The sequence below is a fragment of the Tiliqua scincoides genome, chromosome 7 (assembly GCF_035046505.1).
Source record: "Tiliqua scincoides isolate rTilSci1 chromosome 7, rTilSci1.hap2, whole genome shotgun sequence".
NCBI lineage: Eukaryota > Metazoa > Chordata > Lepidosauria > Squamata > Scincidae > Tiliqua > Tiliqua scincoides.
In genome coordinates, this window is record NC_089827.1 from 65767467 (window position 1) to 65788556 (window position 21090).

General features: G+C 44.6%; 1 pseudogene; it reads right to left on the reverse strand.

Annotated features, from left to right (window-relative positions):
• Positions 1 to 14335: 14335 nt before the first annotated feature.
• On the reverse strand, positions 14336 to 14452 carry LOC136657742 (5S ribosomal RNA; annotated as a pseudogene).
• Between the last annotated feature and the right edge of the window lie 6638 nt (positions 14453 to 21090).

A 21090-nucleotide genomic window follows, 5' to 3' on the forward strand; every position in this document is an offset into this window, starting at 1 on the left:
GCATCAATTCGTTTTGCGATCTCTCTTCCTTCCAAGCTGTTCTCTGTTGCAAAAACAGGTGAAATCTGCTGTCACTTTCTCCTGGCTGGAAGGCTCCCCTGTGCCTCCCTCATGCGCCAGCATGCGCTTTTCCCTTCCAAAGGATCTAAAGCTGAGCTCCCTTGAAATATTACTTCTTGTTGTACTCTGTGCACGGCTGGAAGTTTTTTTTTTATGTTGCTCTTCCAGAAGATCTTTTACAGACCTTCAAAGTGACAGAAACAGTCAATCCTGTTGCATGTCAGAAATTGTAGTCATGTTATCATTATCTCCTAAGCAAATCGGACATTGGCAGGCACAGCCAGTGTGCCAAACTGAGTGCATCCATCAACTGACCGTCTTCCCCTGCTCTCTCTGTCCCTGCTATTAAAACTAGGGGACAGATCCTTGAACAAAAGTCAGGCATTGATTTGCTTCTGATGCTTTGACAGCCCATTGGCTGGGTTGCAATCGCTGGCTTTTTACAGAGATAAAGTGCGTACTGTTTTTGAACAATCATTGCCATAGGCAGAAGCTTTTGCAGGGGAAGGGGATGGCCAATGTGCATCCACTGTGCCACTTAAGACAGGCCAGATTTAGTCTGGGGTGGGAAATAGGGCAATGTTCCGTGGAAAGGTGGCCTGATTAATACAATGTTGCTGTTACTCAGTCTTTTTAATATACCTTTCTTCTTTGCTTTCGGTACAAAGCCAGCAACTTAAAACTGCTGCTTGTTCAACCGCAGATAGGTGGCTTCCTTCTGTGACACAGGTTGTATCCAGGTTCTCTCCAGACGGAATGCACATGAACCGCAGGTGATGTAAGAGAGTCAGAAGGAACCTGTGAGTAGCAGAGTCTGGCTCTGACCTGGGAGACCTGGACTCAGCCAAAGACCTGGGGCATGACTCAGGGCAAGCCAGAGCATCCTTGAAAGGCCATATCTGTGTCTTAATTCATAGGGGAGCTCTGCAGACAAACAAAAATAATGCACTTGGCAGTCTTCTATGGTATTATTATTTATTATTATTATTGAGTATTATTGTTGCCCTTATTTAGAGATGAGGACATGAGATTGAGATAGGATTCAAAGGCATGGAGTTCCACAGGCCTCAAGCAGTGCTTGTATTATGGATAGAAAAAGTAGGATGCCCTCAAGGCTGGTCCAAAACCACCTAGCACTTGAGATGGCATGCCAAATGACAAAGACAGACTACCTTCTGCTGCTCCCACTCCCTGGGTGTTCTAGCATACTACTGTTCCCCATCTCCACACTTCCCCTTGTGGTCTCCCCTCCCCACCTCATGGGTCCAAACCACGCATGAAAATCCCACGTAAGTTGAAATTCATGGATATGATTCATGAATGTTTTTGCCCACAGAAAAGCTGCTCATTTGGTTTGGGCCTTGCTTTCCCATTCTGGGGGTGGAAGGAGGAGGAGGAAGAGGAGGAGAAGCAATGGAGGAGAGGAGACAGGCAGGTGTATGCTCCCTGCCAATCTGATCCCTGAAGTGATTGTTCCAGTAGACCTCTTGGATGAGCCAGGGAACCCTTAAGGAAATCTGCAAGCTCCATCCCTTGGCTCTTCCTAATTCTAGCCCAGGGGTGTCAGACATGAGGCCCATGCACTGAATGTGGTCATCGGAAGCAATTTATCTGCCCCCAGTTATAATTGGGCTCTCCCACCTTGATAATTGGGCTCTCTCCAATCTTGAAAATATGAACAAGATTTGCACATTTTCTCTTCTGTCATTTGCCGCTAATGAGTTCCGATGTGAGAATGAGTGCTTATTTCTGGTCATCATCTGCTTAATGATGTCATCTCCTGCTTAAGCCATTTCTGCCCAACATTGCATATACACAACAGGGACCAAATGTGTACACCTGTGGGCTGGGCAAAAATGGGTTAATGATGTCATTTCTGGCCCTCAGCAGGCACCATGAATGCTGACTTCAGCCCTCTGTATGAAACGATTTTGATATCCCTGTTCTAGCCCAAGCATGGTCCATCTGTAGCCTTCAGAAGACTCAAGGTAAGGAGGACATCAGAACATGAGAGATCAGGTAAAGACACCAGGCTCCTTCTTCCCACCCCACCTCCACACCCCATTAAGTGGAGAACTGGTCTAACTCAGTTCCATCTATAAATTCCATCTATTAAGCCACAGTAAACACTCATTTTGGCTAATACAAATGTGCTTTCTGCACCGAGGAGGTCATGCACAGTTCAGCTCCAGTAAATTGGGTGGGGGGGGGGCAGAACCTGGGTGTGTCTGCATAGACTGAACTTAAATATGATACGAGCTGTACAACCGGAGCATTCAGCGGCTAAACAAAAGGCAACTGATCAGCCGTGCAAACCTGCTCAGTTTACGACTCCAAGAGGCCTTCTCATAGCCCTTCTTTGTATCGCTTCTACTGTCTGTGTGTAAAAAAAGCCGATACTGTATTTAAAAAGTATTGCATTTTTTTTTTTAATCCTCTGAATGCCTTTGCTGAAAACACATGCATAGGCGCAAGGAGTCTTTCTGGGACCAGCATTTCAACAAACGAAAGAAGATGGTTTCGCTTTAACCCATTTCTCATCTTTTGCCACAATCTGAATGAGCGAACCTTCCGCCATCTTCCGGCTTCCCTTGCAGTCGGAGGCCCTGGAATGGGTGCGGATTTATTTGATGCCATTGTCAGTTCTCATTTCTGTCTTTGTCAGGAGAATGAATTATAGCAGTGCCGTAATGCCAGATCCCTCTTGTTACAGACATTCATTTGCAGGGTGGCGATGGTAATCAGAATGGAACATTGTGTTTTTTTAAAAAAAATGGAGCCCGTTCTTGCAGCAGTGTGAAAGGTGTGAGGAAAATGGAAATATCTGTAGCGGGGGGGGGGGAGGAGTCGTCATTTCACGTGGGCAAATTATCCTGACAATTAAAGCACCCACCTTATTGGAGATAGTCGTTGTGGCACCAACATAGCCTTATGCATTTGAAGAAGCCGGCTGGTGTCTCTTGATAACAAATGCATTACATTCGCATAGCCAGAGAGTCTCCCTACATTAGCAATATCAAGAGACTGACTAAAGATGGTGTTGAAATTGGAGCAATTTTTGAAATTGGAGTAATGTTGAAACGGGAGTAATGCAACACACAGGGTACCTTATGAAATCCACTTGTGCCTGTCTGGAATGAGACTGAAATCCTGCTTACAAACCTATGACACGATCCTAACCATCTTTCCAGCACCGACATAAGGGTGATGCAGCTCCGAGATAAGGGAAAGTGCATTCCATTATCCTCAGGAGGCCTTTGTGAGTGCCACCCAACTGCAGGATGCAGCACATGTCCCATTGGCACTGCTGTGTCAGTGCGGGAAAGTTGGTTAGGATTTGGACCTGAAATGTATAGAGGACGCTCATTCATTCCAGTTCTCTGCGATTCCTAAAAAAATAAAACAGTCAGTCAGTGTGCGATCATGCTGTAAGCGTCCTTGATTTGGGGCCATTTCAGAACGGTCGGTTTTAAGCTGTTAATATTCCAGTGCTTTGCTTTAAGGGAAAAGGCAAACAGCACCAATCCATGAATAGGAACTTAATAATTCCAGAGTGGTTTTTTTTTTTTTTTTTGGTCACACTTCAAGTATAATAGCATTATGTAAGTGTCTCATTTACATCCATGTACTGCCTTGATTGCGGAGAAAAAAAATTTGTAATTTAATAAGCTTCAGACACAATGTTGCCTTTCTCCTAAGTTTCTTGAAGTCAGGGTGCTAGCTAACATGCATATTTCTTGCTCCTCCACCAATAGCGACTAGGGTTGCTGTGAATTCAGGTTTTGTCGCCATCTGGCTGAGAAGCCTGTTAAATCCTTAAAAGCGGCACTTGGTGATATTTAGCATTCAGCATGCACCTGAAAAAAAAAAAAAGGCCAGAAAAGAGGTCACTGGGTCAAGAAGAATCATGTGCATAAACAGTCCCTCAGTGGAGACACTCAGACTGGTTCTGTAGCACATCTTTGTATGTTGCAAGTTCTCTGAGTATGTTGTCAGTCCTTGCTGGTATTCAGCCCACAGGGAAATCCTATTTCTCTCAAATGGAGCCAAGGCCTTCCTTATCCTGCACCCTGTTTTCAAGAGCAACCACACAGAAGCTTCTAGAAATTCACAGGCAGGGCATGAAAGTGACACTAGCCACAGAGGCATCCCAATGGTGCGCGTCACCCAGTGTGGCACTTACCTGCTTGAGCTCAGCATTCCGTAAGTCCAGGGGTGACATAATGACATAATATCTCTCCCCCAATCATCTGGGCTACCGCATTGGTTTTAATGCAATAAGCCTACCTCCAGACCACCAAAGATGGGCTATTGTTCTGTGGTCTTCGGCCCATTTGCTTAGTGTTTTCACTTAGTGATCGTAGGCCCAGTTGCTTAGTGTTTTCGCCGGTGAAAGAGCCAAAGTTCGCTGAATGGAGGCTCAGTCAGTGTGGTGTCACCCCCTCTTGAGGGTGACACCTGGTACAACTCACACCATCTGCACCTCTGTTGTGATGCCACTGAACAACCACCTTCTGTTGTTCGTCTTCAGCATTTGGCATTCCAAAGTATACTGTTATTGTACATGGAGGTACCAATTAACTATCACAATACCATGAATTCTGTTAAACCATTTTAAAGCTGTCTACCCTGGTGCTCATTGCCATATCTTGTGGGGAATGATTTCCATGCATTCATATTGTGCGGTCCTGTGAAGGCCAGTTGAGGTGATCATTGCTACAAGCATAATAATTCTTTGAACGCTCATGGTCTGGGATCACAAAGAACCCACAATGGTTTCCTCGTTTCTGACAGGCCTTGGACACTTTAAGTGTCCTTTTGCTTCTGCTCCTCAACTGTCAAAGTGAACATCATGGTGGTCGCCTGACCCAGTGTCTTTGGAGATGAACAAAATCAAGTCTTTTCAGCGGTTTGCACACTGATAAGGACCTCTAAAGCAATGACATCAGCATTTGAGAGACCACTCTCAGACGGCAGCCTCCTTTCGGATCCAAACGGCACCTATCGCGGAGGGGGGTGATTTTTGATGGGGTTAAAAACCCTCCCCCATTGCCATGATTCCAATTGAGGCTGACAACTCCCCCCCCCCCACGTGCAGCTGCTTACAAAGTAAAACATGCCCCCGCAGACACACAGGCAAATGACATGGTTAACGTCATGCCTAGCTTAGCCCTGGGTTTCTGCTTCCCATGAATATTTGTGAAATAGGAGAACAAATGAAGCCTTTATCACTGTGAATAAACCATGTGCATCACTGCAGCCCCTTGGAGCCTGCTTTCCAGATATTTCCAGCTTGCAAGAGTTCATGACATTTGTATTTCTTTTAGCCATTGTTATTACCACTGAGCTGATTAGAGCACAGTCTTTGATACACCTCCCCCACACACATTTTTAAGCCCTGCTTGTTAAATGGGAGGTCTTTTTTATTTTCCTTTGTTCTGTCTCCCAGTTATTTCGACTAGGAGCAGAAAGGTTCCAAAGTGAATCCTGCAATAATAGAGGCTGCAGGCAAAGCTCTAGCTGCTGCTGCTGCTGCTGCTGCTGTAGTTCCCAGTTCCAGTTCCCACAGTATGGCCGAAGGCTCTGCCTCAGTGCTGTTCCAGTGTTTGCTTCACTACCACCAGTACTGAAGGTTCATGGCTTAGCCTACTCAGGTAAACCCTCTGGATTGATATGGACCCTTGGCCAGTGCTTGACCTGGTTCACCACTGACACCACTCCCGCCTACTCTCTACAATCCTTTAGATCAGGGGTGTCAAACATAAGGCCCGGGGGCAGGATGCGGCCCGTGTAAGCTTTTCATCCGGCCCTCGGGTGCTGAGCAGTTCTGAGATGTTACTGTTGAAAGAGTAGCCCACATGAAAATTGGGCTCTCCCATATCTTGAAATATGTCAAGGTTTGAGTATTTTCTCTTTTGTCGTTTGCAGCTAATGAGTTCCTAAGTGAGAAAAAAGTGCTTATTTTTGGTTATGACCTGTTTAATGACATCACTTCTTGCCTAATGACATCACTTCTGGCCCTCAGAAGGCATCATGAGTGCTATTCGGCCCTTTGTATGAAATGAGTGACACTCCTGCTTTAGATTGTACTTTAGAACTGGAATTCTGCAGGAAAATGCATGCGCCCAGGTTTGAGCACCCAATTTCTGTGGAGTTACTGAATTCCTGGATGGATTCTGCTGAGAGTTCAGTGGCAGGTCCATAGATCTTCCCAGTCACCTATAAGTCATTATACATAGCTAGATGAGGGCATCTGACAGTGTATAGGCTGGGACATGTGCAATGCAGCTTTGCCTTCACTTGCTCTATAGAGGACTCAGACCCCTCGTCTGATATCAGACGAGATACCAGACGTAGATATCGTCTGATCTCCACTTTGCATCCTCCACCCTCTGCAAAGCCTGGGCGCATCTATGTATTTGTGCCACACTCAGTGTTATGCGACACTTAGAAGCTACAGACATTAACGTACAGACTACAGATATCAAGTAGATGTCTCTTAGTCTAGCAAATTCAGCAAATCAAGTTTAGTGGCTTGAAAAAAAAAAACACAAACTGCAGCAAAGGGTCACTAAGACTTCACAACACAGTGTTGCCCCAGTGGTTGCATGAGGTTGGGAAGGTGGGGCTTGGTGATGTCATCAGGCAGGGCCTGGTGATAGCACATGCCAAACATTGAAAAATGTGGGAAGTGAAATTTGGTACTGGGGCAACAACCCAGCAGAAACAGTAATTTTTGACAAACTGGACCACCCCATGCTGTAGACCAGTGTTTTTCAACATTCGTCCTCCACCATGCCACTCCACAAGGTCCACCGATTCGAAGTACCACCAGAAGTAACTGGTGATGACATCACCAGTTACTCCTGGGTTGGGAGGCCAGATGTGACGCAACAAACACCAGTAAGAGGCTCAGGGTGGATGGAAGGGCTTTTCTAAGGGCTTTTCTTTGGAGCTCTGCCTGCCGAGCCAAGCCTCTTACCGCTGTTTGTTGTGTGGCGTTCTGGGTCTTGCTGCTGGGTGGCAGGGGAACCATGAGTACCACCAGGCACCAAGCCATGATGGGTACGTGCAACCAGGTGCAAGGGAGTTGCAGCAGGAAGCAGGTCTCTTGTCTTGTGTGCTCCTGAGGCATCTGGTGGGCCACTGTGAGATGCAGGAAGCTGGACTAGGTGGGACTTGGGCCTGATCCAGTGGGGCTCTTCTTACGTTCTTAAGTTGAGAAACACTGCTGTAAACTTGCAACGCTGAAAACTAGAGATTTATCCTCTAAGAGCGCAGTGGCAAAAATTCTTGGGAAGGCAGCAAAAATGATTGCTGAAGGCAATGGGACTAAATATTAGCAACAACAGCCCATCCCCCAGATATACTGCTATCTACAGAAGGAACATATGTGTTCCTTTAGGCTGAAATTCACCTCCTAACTATGACTTCCCAGAAGGAGGCTTTTAAGTGGCAGCAACTGGATGTCAGCCCACAGCAGGCTGCACAGTAACTCCCAGGAATCGCACTGGAAAAGCGGCAGCCGGGCCTGCGAGGGTAAGAACTGCCTGAGTGACAACTGCAATATGGTGATCACCCAGGCATGATGCACAGGAGGAGAAGATTCAAAAAGGGCACAACAAGGTCGCCCGGATGTGGCACACATTGCCCTGATTTGGCCTCGGTTCCATCCCTTCCTTTTTCAAACAACATATGGATTGTGCGGTACAAGCTAAAGCAGGATTCTAAGATAAACCAGCCTGCAATCCTATGCACGCATCCCCGGGAGTAAGCCCCACTGAACACAGTGGAACTTACTTCTGAGTAGATATGGCTCATGCTGTTGAACTGGGATCCTCTGCTTGCAAAACATGTGCTCTGTCACTGAGCTATAGCTCCTCAAAAGAAGAGGCAGCAGATCAGGAGAGATTGCTCTTCTATCTTGCTCCTTGCATTGGGAACCAGGGGAGAATCTGGGAAAGGATGGTTAGAATGTGCTCCATCCCTCCCCTCCATAACAGAGGCCACAAAAGGGGATAAAGTGAAGGAGGACCCATAGCACATTGGGTAAGGGCTTGTCAGCAAAGGTCAACCCACAATGTTTGGTGAAGAGAAGTCATCAACCCCAACAAACTTCTAAGCTATTGATCCATACCTTAGAAATTTGTAGTGGCTTCGCTTCCTGATATCAGTGGTTCCCAAACTCTCCATGGCTGTGGTGCCCTTCACACTCATAGGGGCACCACACAGGCTCTTTTTCCTGGTTCACTAGGATGAGATTGTGTGAGATTTTGCACAATCCCAACTCCGCAAGCCAGGAAAAAGAGGCCATGTGCTGCCCCTGTTGTGGGGCTCTGGTTCGGTAACACATAGTTTGGGAACTTCTGCCCCATATGATCGTAAAAGATGACTCAGTTACTGAAGCAAAAGAAGAAGCTTTGGTGCTCCGTAGCTGAAAGTGATGGGTTTATAAATCTTGGGTTTTTTGCTTGGAAATTTGCTGACTATGAGTTGAAGCGCCTGAAAAATGCTTTGGCTTTCAGTTTTCACCTGTATCCTACACTCTGTTTTGTAGATACCGTACCTTTTCCTCCATAGAGTGGAGCTTCTCATAAATCTGATCTTCAGTCCTTCTGTATCTGATCTTCATGGGAGAGCTGTCTTTGAAGTAAGGCCCTCATGTGATGTAAGATTTAATGACAGGCGTTGCACAGAACGTCATTCAACTTATCCTTATGAAGCTTTCTTGTGGTTTAATGATAAAACTTGGAAGAAAGGGGGGGAAAAAAACCCTGCAAGTAGTTTAACCACATGATAAAATAACATTTGGGCAAAGGGTCTACAATGATGCACACATTAAAGTAAATGAGGAGGAGTCTGTGTGTCTGTGAAGTTGGATGAGACAATTCAGTTTTTAATGTCTATGTGTTGGCCATATGACAAGTACTAATTACATTATCTGGTTGCCTCTGGGTTTTATAGTCATTCAGTTTATATTTCCACTGGAGTTCTTCAGTAGAAGGAAAGCATTCTAAAAGATGAATAGTATGCTAGAACTATATTTATTTCAAATATTCGAAGAAAGGTAAGTGTTATGGTGTGGTTTTAAAAAAGGTCAAGGATACTTGGAGCAGCAGTGGACCTAGTGCTGGGAAAACGGGGCAAATGCCCGGGCGCTGAGTCTGTGCGCTTCTAGGACTGCATGGGAAGCCTTACTGAGGCTCTTGACGCAATCGGAAACTGTACTTCCAGTTTTCCGGAAGTACAGTTTAAGACCACAGTGAAGCCTCAGTAGGCTTCCCCAGTTGGTCTAAAGGTCATGCAAGGCTTCACCAGGTAAGGGGGGCAGCCTTTGGGTGCATGACTTTTGGTGGAGATCTTGGGCTGACCTTATGTAAATGTTCAGGAAGCCAGGTAAGACATTGAAAGCCCAATCCTATGCATAACTACTCAGAAGTAAGTCCCATTTTGTGAAATGGAACTTACTCCCTGGTAAGTGTGTATAGGATTGCAGCCTCAATGGCATGCTGTCAAGGAGCAAAGGCTATTTGGAGCCATGGCCACGATAGAACTTGATTTGGGCTGATGAAAAAGGGCAATGGCTATTCAGACAAATTAACTGAGTGGTCACAACATCCTTTAAAAAAAATTGCCATTTTCATAAAGCCATTTGTCAAATTTGGCTTTGAGGAAGAATGATAAAACAAGATAAACCGAAACATAGAGATAAAACTGAAGTATATATAAAACAAAATATCCCAAGAACTACCAATGGCTGAGATTAGGGCTGGAATGTTTGCACAAGTTTGTGTCATAGAATAATCGTGGAGTTGAGAGACAATTTAAACCAGAAGGCCATGCACCAATTGACGGGTTGTACCAGTGGTACTGGGAGGGCTCCGTAAGTATGGCCATAGTGGGATGGCCATAGACTTGGATGCCTGGATGAGCTTTGGATGGGCCCCAGCAACAATGTGCTGGCAACACAGCATCTGAATAGGACTGGGCAGTTGGATGACTTAGAAGTATCAATAGCTGGACCAAGGCCAAGTTTCATTTTCAACAAAGCTGCTTGTCTGTCATGAAAACGATAGCCTCCCTTTGAGGAGACAGGCTCCTGATCAATAACGCATCTCAAATTGTCTTTCGGGTCAGCTTTAAATTATTTGTGACATGCTTGTCGAGTTCTGACAATGATGACGGTTTAATGGGTATTGAAGAGTGGAATTAATCTGAGATCATTTTTTTTTTTAAATTTTAACTCTAAAACAATATTTCACCATTTATTGGCCTTGATCGCTATAGGACCGCATAGAGCTTTCCAGGAAGTAAGCCCCATTCAACTTAATGGGACTAACTTTTGAGTAGGCTCCAGGATTGTACTGTTAATATGCTAATACTTGTAATTTTCCTACAAGTATCATCAGCGAAAGCTCCAAAGGTGATAGCAGAATCAGATGTTCTTATTTTCAATTTTTGTGCTGTATCAGAAGAATATTTCTGAATATTTTCCTCTTTCCAGTACATTTTCTGTTAATACTTTCATTTTATCCCATTTCAGCTAATGTTTTTTTTTTTTTTTCCCCAGTGTCCCACTTATAATTACTGCTATATGGAATTAAAATGAAAATCACTTAATTAGGCAATTGTTTCAGAGACAACTAGATAATTAGGGCCATGAGTAAAGCAGCCTAGGAGCAAGGAAAAAAGTGAATTGTAAGGTAGAGGAAAGATAATGCAGGTTTAGAAGAAGAAGAATTCTGCCTATATGGGTAAGAAAAGAAATCATGACAGTGGAATTCATGCCCTTATGTAAACTTGGGGGGTGTAACCTCAGATTCAACTGTAAGGACATGAGGATGGAGAGAGAGCTAACCAGACCTAAAAGATCTGGTGAAACACATTACTACACAGAACCAAGGGTGAACCTATATGAAGTTTGGCCTTTGTATGCTTTTTTAATCTTAAAAATAAACTGAGGAGGAGGAGTAATCCAGATCAGGTTCACTGTGGGATAAAGAGACTTTAATCCTTTCTCTCAGACGCAGTTCCAGTCCAGATTACAACCCCCTTTTGACTGCTGTTTCCCTTTGGAAAAAGGTTTGCAGCGGTGTCAAGTAGGGAATTACCTAAAGCAGGGGTGCCAAACATAAAACCCATGAGGCAGACGTGGTCCCCAGAGGCAATTTCTCCATCCCCATTATAATTGGGCTCTCCCAACGTGATAATTGGGCTCTCTCCTATCTTGGAAATATGATTTGCACATTTTCTCTTCTGTCATTTGCAGCTAATGAGCTCCAATGTGAGAACAAAGTACTTATTTGTGGCCATTAACTGTTTAATGATGTCACTTCCTGTTTAATGATGTCACTTCTGGCCCTCAGCAGGCACCATGAATGCTATTTGGCCCACTATATGGAATGACTTTGACACCTCTGGCTTAAAGCATTCTTAAGTTGTTTTTTTTAACCCATTTCTGCCCACCCCACAGGTGTACACATTTGATCCCTGTTGCATATACCCTGTTGTGTATATGCAACATTGAGCAGAAATGGCTTAAAGTGGTGCAAAAGTGGCGTGAACAGATTTGTAAGATAATATTATTATTTCAGAAAGGGCTGTTGAGGCAATCCAGTCTTTTTTCAGATATCCCATTGACCACAGCACATTTCAGCGGATCTCAACACTAAATGCTAGTCTGTAAGGGTGAGGGGGGGTGAGTGGGCAAAGAGCAGGATCTCAAGGGCTGGGCAGACTAACCCAGAAGCAGTTGTCTCTTATGATTTATTTGGCTTTGCTTGCATAAACCAGTGTGAGCAAACAGATGAATTGTATAACTGAATTCCTTTGTAAGAGTTTCCAGAAATTAGATTTGACTGGTTCAAGGCAGATGTGTATTGTTAAGTACGATGAAAGTGGACTGATGAACGTACAATCCCTGCCTCGAAAACAAATGGAATGAAGAGCAAATGTTCAAACCACCTTCACCATTCTTCAGTTTAGAATGTCTCTTTGACTTCACCCAGTCAAGCCTCATTCCTAGAAACACTTATAAACATGCTGCATTCAGTGATACAGTTAATCTGCCTTTAAGTCTTTTGGCTACATAGTCTATTGCAGTGGTTCTCACACATTTAGCACTGGGACCCACTTTTTAGAATGAGAATCTATCGAGACCCACCGGAAGTGATGTCATGACCAGAAGTGACATCATCAAGCAGGAACATTTTTAAACATCCTAGGCTGAAATCCTACCCACACTTTCCCAGGAGTAAGTCCCACTGACTATCATTGTTAAAAGAATATACATAGTAGCTTGTTAAAAGTACAGGTCTGTAACACATCCCCAAATGCAGCCACGTCCCATGGTAGCATCAAGTCTAATGTATTCAAAATAAAATATTGAAATGAATGGACACCCACCTGAAATTGGCTCGTGACCCACCTAGACCCAAAAGTTTGAGAAACACTGGTCTATTGAAACAAGTGAGGCTTCCATACCAGAACCCAGGTCCCTATACAATACAATCCTATACAATTGGATCTTGGTATCCACAGGGGATCCGTTTCCAGAGCCCCCTGCAGATACTGAAACCCACAGATAAGGAAATTTGCTGATCGGTCCAATATTACCTCTGGACACAAATGGAGCTGTTTCTGAGGCCCGCAGAGGCTTCTGGCTGGTATTGAATCTACGGATAAGGAGGACAGATCTGTACACACTTACCTGGGAGGGAACCCCATTGAATTCAACGTGACTTACTTCTGAGTAGTCATACGTAGGCTTGTGCTGTAACTCAGCAAAGTATACGCTCTGCACGCATATTTTATGAAGCTGAATGATTTCTCTGTCTGACATTATTTCTAAATGTCAGTCTTCTCGTTTTGCACATGAGCTCAGTGACGCCATACCAAAGGTTCAATTTAATTGTGCATAGCATGATGCTGTATTAAAAGCTTAACTTTTGGGACTAGACAAAGGTAGCAAGGTGAATCCAGAACAGCTGAGCTGATCACAGGTTTTTACAGGGAAGACCATTTTAATGTTTCATTAACTACTACAAGGTGCTTTAAAAAAAAAACGTATGCATATTTTAATGAGCTCTAATCCTTGTGAAAGAGAGCAACTATCTCTACCCAAACTTGCACTGTGTTGTTTTCCAGTGGCTGTTTAGTGGTGTTTCTCTTGTGGTGTTTTTAAAATTTTAATTGTGAGCCCCCTTAAGGCTGTGAAGCATCTTCTCATCCTATATAAACATCTTTGAGAACTTTTTTTCCCTTGAAAATACTGTACTAATACTTGTTGAGCCTACTTATCCACAGATTTTCTGTGGATCTGGTTCATCGCGGGTCTCCCGGATCCACATTGAGCTAGAACTGGAACCCTCTGAAGGTGACTGCAGTTGCACTCTGGTCTTCTCCAGAGGGTTTTCTGAATCCCACAGAGGCCACGCACATCCACCTGTGGCCTCTGCTGGCTTCAGAATGCCACCTAGAGGCAAAATTGGAAGTGACATTTTATACTTTTAAAAGGAATTTTGAGGGCCTCTGTGAAAGTCTAAGGAGCCCAAAACCATGGATTTGCTTGGCCATGGTTTTTGGTATCCACAGGGGGTCCAAGAACAGATCCACCACAGATACTGAGGCCCCACCTGTATTTTTCAATAAAGAAAATGTTACAACACAGAAGCTGTTCTAGCTAGTCCTACCAGCAAAACTAGGAGCAGGTTTACAACATGTTTACAACTGTTTGGAACTTGTAAGAAAACCAGTTTAAACTAAAGGCTACCTGCAAGGTCAATCAATTGGGATTTTGCAAGACATAATACAGCTAGCCTCTTGCACTGTGCCCAGTGCAAAGCTTTGAAACCCCATAAAAAATGATGATTTAGAGCACCAGTGAGCCAAGATATTTGGGTGCCTTGGGGAAAACATTCAAATGGCATACCTTGGTAGCAAAACTAGAGTTGGAGGAGGTTTACAGTAAAAGCCTATGCATGTCTACTCAAAATTAAGTCCTGTTGTGTTCAATGGGGCTTACTCCCAGGAAAATGTGCATAAGATTGCAGCCTTAGTGACACACTCCTCTAGCTCAGAAATAATTCCCTAGTGTCCTAACATGTCCACTAACCCCCTCCAAATTTTGCTGCTATTTTGCTCCAAATTCTGCTGGAGAGTTTGAGGATGCTCAGCATTGTTTAAGCTCCCTGAGTTCTAGAAATTTAGAAAGAACCTTTTGACTTTTGCAAAACCTGATGGTTGGCAACCTTCAGTCTCGAAAGACTATGGTGTAAGCCTACAGCACCTGGTATTCCCAGGCAGTCTCCCATCCAAGTACTAACCAGGCCTGACCCTGCTTAGCTTCCGAGATCAGATGAGATCGGGCATGTGCAGGGTAACAGTTGCAAAACCTACTGCCTTTGATTTTTCTTTCTGTTCCTATAACTTGCCAGATTTTGGAGTCTCTAATGAGGAATGAAACTGATCAGTGAAAAAGTCACTTGATGGCAGGTGAATTCCCCTGGTCTGGGTCTTTCTATGATTTGGTAAGTTTTCTGGAAATCTAGTTTTTTTCTCCTGAGCATTCTTGAAAAAAAAAAAAAAATCTTGGAAATGCCCAGAACATACTGTATTGAGGTTAATAGTACCATGTCTAATAATAATAATAATAATAATAATAATAATAATAATAATAGAGTGTTTTCTACCTTTAATAGTACCTAGAACATACTACCTGATAGTTGGGTCCTGATTTATGGGGCAATCCTACTGGTAAGTGTACCTATGATTGCAGTATTAGAGGCTTTCCAGAGAATTACTCCTTTGTATGGGGGATCAACACTTGTATTTAATTTGTTACAGAGAATTCAGATGTCTCCCCCTGCCCCGCCCTTTACTGTGTGTCAGTTACAGAGAAAACAAAATTTCCAAGCCCTTGTAGCTATATTTGGTGTTGCTTGAGAAAATGCCAGTTTCCCTTCAACTACAGGATTTGGCTGTGATCCAACAAGCGTGGAAGCAGAGAGTAGGGCTAAGGAACTCAGTCCATGGCAGGACTTCTCTCTTTGTTGAACAGCTGGTGCTCCCAGTATTTGCAGCTCATGGTCAATCTGTTTTGTTTTTTTTAACTTGCCTCCTCCTCAAATTTCTGATCTCTGGTTCAAAGAAGATGCACCCTCCATCCTTGTCAGAGGAGGCTGCGCTGGAAAGAGCTGATCATGAGACAGGATGGTAGCAGTAGACCTTGAAGGGACAGATGTCTCATTGTGGGCTAACTTCATAATCTGAAACATTGAAGACAGGGCAAAGAGGAATAAGAAAAAGCATGACATTCAACTGACTGGTCTGTAAAGTACCCTTTTTGTTTCCCTCCCCCTCAATGTCTCTTTCTAAAGGTTAGTTTTAGGATTTGGGATGACTGTGCAAATTGAAAGATTGGAACTCATTCTGGTGAACTTGGCATTTGTCAGAAGATCACTAGGGAGGTGCAGGAGGGTGGACCATACCAGCTGACACACATGGGGGTGGGGTAGCACCACTACTGGCCAAAATGTTTGAAACCTTGGCATTTTTGAATAATCCCATCATGTTATATAACACAGGCCTACAAAACTGAGGGTCAGAAAAGTTTTTCCCAAACTTTATGGTGGTTTGATATGAATTTGGGGTGCCAATTCTAAAACTGGCATCCGTTTTGCCCTATCACATCTAGTTTTGGAGATATAGAATAGCCTCATTAGTGAATGGTTCAAGCACCTTCCTCATGAGGAAGCCATGGCGTAGGCCTCCTCATTAGCCACTAATGAGGCTATACTATATCTCCAAAACTAGACATGATAGGGCAAAACGGATGCCATTTTTGGAATCAGCACCCCAAATATACCCAGGAATTGGTGTAATGTTTAAGGAAGCAAAATGTGTGTTGGGCTGTGTAATCATTAGATGAGTAATTTACAGTATAATACAATGAAACAAATCATGGTGAAATATCTCTATTCCATCAAAAGTTATCGCATACCTACTCAAAAGTAAATCCTACTGAGTTCAGTGAGACTTTCTCCCAGGTTAGTGTGTAAAGGATTCCAGCCTGCTAACTGGCAAAGGGGCCTATTTTCAAGTGGTGCTCATCTGATATTCAGCAGGGGAGAGTCACTGTCCCTCTTCATCACAGTGTCTTTCTAGTGGCTGTTTGGTGGTATTTCTTCTGTATCTTTTTAGGTTTTTGAGGCCTTTTGGGACAGAGAGGCATTTAGTTATCTCATATTTGTTCCTGTAAACCACTTTCTGAACTTGTCAAAAAGCAGTATACAGGTGTGCACCACTGAACAATGGGAATTTGTTTTCCTGTCCCTGTTGTTATGTGATTTGGTCATTAAGTGAACATTCAATCTGTTGCCTTTATTGTGTCAATAGACACTCCCTGCCAGACACTCGCTGGCTGCACAGGCTACTGGAGACCAATTGACTCTCCTTTGCATTAAGAGTCTATCTGTTGTGTAAACAGAAACTCTGCTGCACGCTATGGAAGACATGATTGCCTCATTAAGAGCATCTTTATTGTGCTGTCATATATGCGGTCCATCATTAAGTGAACCAATGTTAAGCGGCAGATGCCTGTATATTAAAGAAATTCCCTACAGGATGGTTTGGCAGTGAAACAGATTGCCGAGGGAAGTTATGGGTTCTCCCTCACCGGAGAACTTCAAGCAGAGGCTCAACAGGTATTTGCTGGAGATGCTTTAAAAGGATTTCCTGCTACTGACAGGGGGTTGCACTAGATGACCTTGTGGGTACTTTTCACTTCTATGATTCTATAACTATTTTTAATAATAGTGTTACAATTCTATTGCCCACCCATTTATGCAGACGTGCTGCCAGATCCTGGGCCGCGTGCAGTGGAGAGATGGCAACTAGGTAGCCTGGCAGCACAATCCTAACCTGCCCTGGAACAGGTAGGCTGGCTGACCTGCGTTGCACCCAGAGCAGGGTTGGGCTGGTTGCAGCGCAACTTGGAGTAAGGGGGAATTCATTCCCATTACCCCATGTCACACAGTAGCTGCCTTTGTGGGATTACTTGAATCTGTACCACCTAAATCGGTGGATCAGATCCAAGCAGCAGTGGCAGGGCCACTCGGGAGGGGGTTAGGATCTGGCTTAAGTGCTGGATCCTGGTCCCACCCCCCCTTATGGGTCCAGTCCTCCCACTGGCCCACCTGCTACCTGCCCTCCCCAGAACTCCCCTGAAACACCCTCCCCAGACCCCTGTGCTGGCAGCCTGCAGTTGGTGCTAAGTTACTTTGGGCTGGCACTACAGAGGCTAGATTCAACCTCCGTGTGCCAGCCGGCTGACTCTCCTGGTGGCGCAGAAGTGCCTTACGGCACTTTTGCAACACCCAGAAACCAGCACAAGGGACTTGCGCCAGCCTACCTTACTGTTAGGATTGCACCCTGGGATATGCAGGTAAAAATATTTTTAACTTTACCTATTGGTAGGCTGTCTGGCTATCAATAAGTCTCTTCAGATATACCAAGCTTCAATTGTTGGTGTAAGTCCTAGGAGAGTCAGGGGGCAGGTTCAGGCTGGGAAAGGGTAATAGGATCTCAGCTGCCATCAAATTCCTCCTCCTCCTGCCTTTGTCTTGGCTGGATGTGAGAGTGGCCTTGACTTTTGCCGAAATGGTTTATTTGAAACATTTCCAGCATAGATCCACCACCACACCCTATTTATTTTTTTTCTTTTCCAGCATGTTGAGGCTTGTGTTTATTTAGGGGGGTGGAGTTGTCTTTGCTTTCTTTTAAGATTTTTTCATTTGAAATTTACACATTTCAAACAAATGGATTAGCATTCATACCGTTTTTTCCCCCAGCAGCTTGGGGGCTAAGATTCTGTTTATAATAAACCACTCCTCGGCTCGGCTTCTTATTCTGAAGCCATTTGTCTGAAGAACTGGAACTTGCAAATTTCCCATTAATTTAGAAAGCCGTTAGGCTGCTCCGATGTCCTTTTTAGTGTCTAAACTGTGTTCCCTTGGTACAGGTTTAGCAAGTACGATTCCTTGGAGGGGTCCTTGAAAGGTTTCTAATTTCATGTGAATTGGCTGAATAAAACCATGAAGTTCCAGGCAAGAGAAACAGAGCGGTCCCCCCTCCCATTAGAACCAACAGGGAACAAATAGTTGTACGAGCAGATGAAAAACAGGACAGACAAAAAGAGGCCGGTTTCGTGATAATATGAATGTGATTTTGATCAACGAATCCAGCCACGACTGATCATGAAAATGAATGGAGAGAAAATATTATTATTATTTTTTTATTTTTATTTGTACATCCCTGGCTTACTTCGCACTTTGGCAAGTCTAATAAGAGAATTGCTTCATTACTGTTCTGGTCACCACCTCTCAGGAAGTATATTGTAGAGTTGGAAAGGTCCAAAATTGGGCACTTGAAATGATCAGAAGGCTGGAATTTATGAGTTAAGGTGAAAGCATTTGGGGCTATTTAGCTTGGATAAAAGGTGATTAAGGAGGGCATGATTGAGGCTTATCAAACAATGCATGGGGTGGAGAGAGTGAATAGGGAGAGGTTTTTTGCCTTCTCTCACAATACTAGAACCATGTATAGATACTAAATCCATTTCAATGAATTGACTTAGGACAAACAAAAGGAGGTATTTTATACAGGGAATGGTTGGTCTTTAAAATTCACTGGCACAAGATGTAATGAAGGCCACTCACTTGGATGACTTCAAAGGGGATTGGGCAAATTCATGGAGCATTTGTCCATCAATGGCCACAACTCTTGATAGCCATGTGCTGTCTCTAGGTTCATTGGTAGTGTGCTTCTGAATGTCAGTTGGAGGGGGGCAAAGGGGGGGAGAGAAGTCTGCCTTTCTCGCTTGCTTGTGGACTTTCCAGAGGCGGCTGGTGGTAGGATGCTGAAGACGATGCAAACTGCAAGAGAGGAGATTCCAGTTGGACTTTCTTGGAAGAAATTGATATGTGCAGAACTTGGGCTCAGCTGACTGCTGTAAATTGGCCTGAGGGGATCGTAGCCTGTGCCTTTCATGAGCCAATAGACAGTCAGTCTGCATTTGTCTGAGGAGGACAAATGGAAAACTGCTGCAGGAGAGAAGGCTGTAGTACTAGTGGAGGAAAGGTAGACGCTGCTGTGTACAGAGGAACTGAGGCTATAAAAGGGGCTGCACCAGCAAAGAGCTCAAGGAGCACCAGGGGAGCTCTGTAGAGAAGGAGCTAGAAGAGCAAGCTGGGGAGACCACAAGGGAAGCTTGGTAGAGAAGGAGCTGGAAGAGCAAGCTGGAGACACCACCAGGGAAGAGCTGCAGAGAGGAGTTGAACCGTGAGCACTGCAGGAGAGCTGAGAGAGCTGCTGGAAGGAGCCCTGGGAGAGAGGGCCCCTTGCCAGAGCTGAGAACCAGAGGGGAACTTCCATCAAGTCTCCAGCCCTTGGCCTGCCTCAAGTCCTGCTGCCTAGTGCCTGCCTCAGGTCCTCTCTCAATTGGGGGAATTTGAAACAAGGTCATTTTGTTTGGTTTGGTTCAGGTTCCATTCCTCCTGATAAAAGCCTTAAACTTAGTTTGGTGTTAGTGGTCTCTTTCGATCCTGCATAACAAAATTCTTGACAGTAAGAACATAAGAAGAGCCCCCCTGGATTTGGCCAAAGGCCCATCTAGTCCAGCTTCCTGTATCTCACAATGACCCACCACATGCCTCTGGGAACAATCAAACCACAAGAGACCTGCATCCTGGTGCCACTCCCTTACACCTGGCCTACTTCTAGAACCAGGAGGTTACACATACCTTTCATGACGTAACCTGTGATGGACTTTTCCTCCATAAATCTGTCCAGTTCCCTTTTAAAGACATCTAGGCCAGATGCCATCACCACGTCCTGTGGCAAGGAGTTCCACAGACCAATCATGCTCTGGGTAAAGAAATATTTTCTTTTGTCTGTCCTAACTCCCCCAACACTCAATTTTAGTGGGTGCCCCCTGGTTGTGGTGTTCAGCAGTGGAACAGATTGCCAAGGGAGGTGATGGATTCTTCCTCACTGGAGATCTTCAGGTAGAGGTAGGACAGGCAACTGCTGGAGATTCAGTAGAATTTGCTGCTAAAGGGAAGGCGTTGGACTAGATGACCTTGTGGGGCACATCCAACTCTATAATTCTATGACGGGTCATGGGCCTGATCCAGCCAGGCTTTTCTGATGTTCTTGCTCCATCTCACATGCTCAGGCCTGAGAAAATAACCAGTCTTAAACCATCCAATGCAGTGGCTGGTATAGTAGAGTTCTTAAGACTTAACTTTTAACTAAGACCCGACTTCCTGCTGGTAGGTTCTGACTTGCACATAGAACAAAGCACCTTCCCTGTGATTTATTTCCCTTTGTTTTATTGCCTGGGGATTTATTTCCCTTTGTTTTATTGCCTGGGGATTTGGCCGTGCAAGTGGCAACAGCGTTGCCTCAGAGCATCCGCAGACCAGTGGGAACAAGCAGCAAGGTCTGGCAGCTGCACACAAGTCCCAGGTAAACAGAACGGAGGATGTTGAGCTGTGCAACAGCGGCCTCTGGCGGCAAGCCGGTGGTGGCGCACCGAGCGCGGGTGCCTGGAAAGTGACTAAACAAGTGAGGACTCGTGTTTTATTGGGTTGGTTGCAAGACACAATTCCCAGCACAGCAGCCCACCACGGGGTCATAGTGTGTGGATGGCTTGAGGAGGTCGCACAGCACCAGCAGTCCTGAGCAACCAAAAATGCCAGGAGTCTGTTTTAGCAGCCTTTGGTGCATTTTGCCATTTTGGGTGCATTCTTGGGTGCACTTTGCCATTTTGGGTGCAAATTTGGGTGCACTTTGCCATTTTGGGTGCATTTTGGGGTGCACTTTGCCATTTTGGGTGCAAATTTGGGTGCACTTTGCAAATTTGGATACATTTTGGGGTGCAAATTTGGGTGCATTTTGCCATTTTGGGGGTGCAAATTTGGGTGCATTTTGCAAATTTGGTTCCACTTTTGGGTGCCAATTTGGGTGCAT